Genomic DNA, 1,952 nt, shown 5'->3' with positions numbered 1-1,952 from the left:
ATATAAATTCTTCTTCTTCCTCTGTTTACTCTTATTTTACATGGTATCAGAGCATCTAGTCTCTACCTGCCCTTTTGTTTTTTTTTTTTTTTTAAGTAAACAGTAGGTAGAGGAAAATTTCTGGGTGTTTCGGGTCACCTTCTTGGAGCAGTCAGAGCATCTAGTCTTTGTAAAGTCCGTTCGTCAGCAGCCCTGTGCGTGTGTCTCACACACCGCCTGAAGATTCTACCACAGTCACACGCGTCAACACGCGGAGGTGCATCTTTCGCTGGAAAAGTTTTTTGGTCAGTCTTTTGGCTTGCCTCGTCCTGTATAGTACATATTTGTGCTTTGTCACGTGCATATCCATTCGGTGTTCAAAATATTCTGTTTATTTGAATTTTGAGATTATGGTAGGCAAGAAATCAGTAGTTATGTCGGATGTTATTCCAGTGATGTCAAAAATAACTGAGCATAAGCTTAATGGCTCTAATTATCTGGATTGGAGTAAAACTATTCAACTATATTTGCTGAGTATTGCTATGGATAACCATTTGACTGATGACCCTCCTAATGATGACTCGAGAAAGTCTTGATTGAGAGAGGATGCCCGCATTTATGATGTGTGCAAAGCCTTTTACAGGGCGGACAAAGGCGATAGATCTCTTACAAGCTATTTCATGGATTTCAATAAAACATATGAAGAACTTAATATGTTGCTTCCGTTTAGTACTGATGTGACTGTTCAACAAGCTCAGCGAGAAAAGATGGCTGTTATGAGTTTTTTAGCTGGCCTACCTTCTGAATTTGAGACTGCTAAATCTCAGATTTTTCCATTTCAGAGATCTCTTTTCTACAAGATGCTTTCAGTAGGGTCCTTCATACAGAATGTTCTCCACTGTTCAGCCTAGTAGTGCCCTTGTTAGCCGCAATAATACATCTGAATCAGGGAGACAACAATACTGGAGTGGTAGTGGTAGGTCAAGTAACTAAGACAGGAATACTAATACTCGTGGATAGGAGTTAGGAGAGATAGTGTGTCATTAATGTCATAAGCCATGACATATGAAGCGGGATTGCAGGAAGTTGCAGAATAAGAAAACTCAGTCAGCCCATATTGCATCCACCACGGATACTTCTGAGAAGTCTGTTATGATATCTACAAATGAATATTGCAAATTTGCTCAGTACCAAGAATCATTGAAACCTCAATCTACTCCTGTTACTGCCATCATTGATTTAGGTAAACCCAATACATGTCTTGTTTCCTCTTCTTCAAAATGGGTCATTGATTCTGGAGCTATAGATCATATGGCAGGTAATTCAAGTCTGTTTTCTACCTTTCAGTCACATAAATCTACCTCTCCTGTTTCTTTAGCAGATGGGTCAACATCTTGTGTTATTGGGTCTAGTACAATTAGTCCAACATCATCACTTCCTTTGTCATATGTTCTTAGTTTACCTCAGTTATCATTTAATTTAAGTTTTGTTAGCAAACTCACTCGTACCCTTAATTGTTGTGTCTCATTTTTTCCTGATTATTGTTTATTTCAAGATCTTACGACGAAGAAGATTATTGGTAAGGGGCATGAGTCTGGAGGTCTATACATCCTTGATACACAAGTTCCAAGATCCATAGCTTGTTTTGGAGTTGTAACCCCTTTTGAAGCACATTGTTGGTTGGGCCACCCTCTCTCCATGTGTTAAAATAAATTTGCCCTCAATTTCAGAATTTGTCGTCATTAAATTGTGAGTCTTATCAGTTTGCTAAACACCATCATCTTAGTTCAAGTCCTAGAGTTAATAAACGAGCTAGTGCTCCTTTTTAATTAGTCCATTCAGATGTTTGGGGTCCGTGTCCAGTTGAGTCCAAAACTGGGTTTAAGTATTTTGTTACTTTTGTTGATGATTACTCTCATATGACATGGTTATATTTAATGAAAAATCGTTCTGAGGTGTTTTCTCATTGTTCT

At 38.3% G+C, this 1,952-nt stretch overlaps 1 pseudogene; it reads left to right on the top strand.

The window, feature by feature from the left end:
- The first annotated feature begins 389 nt into the window (after window positions 1–389).
- Window positions 390–972, top strand: LOC148852882 (uncharacterized; annotated as a pseudogene).
- Window positions 973–1,952: the final 980 nt, after the last annotated feature.

The sequence above is a fragment of the Nelumbo lutea genome, chromosome 5, assembly GCF_056320005.1.
Source record: "Nelumbo lutea isolate HS-2025 chromosome 5, American lotus-T2T, whole genome shotgun sequence".
Classification (NCBI taxonomy): domain Eukaryota; kingdom Viridiplantae; phylum Streptophyta; class Magnoliopsida; order Proteales; family Nelumbonaceae; genus Nelumbo; species Nelumbo lutea.
The sequence above is the reverse complement of the archived record's forward strand: the minus strand, read 5'-3'. Positions and strand labels throughout refer to the sequence as shown.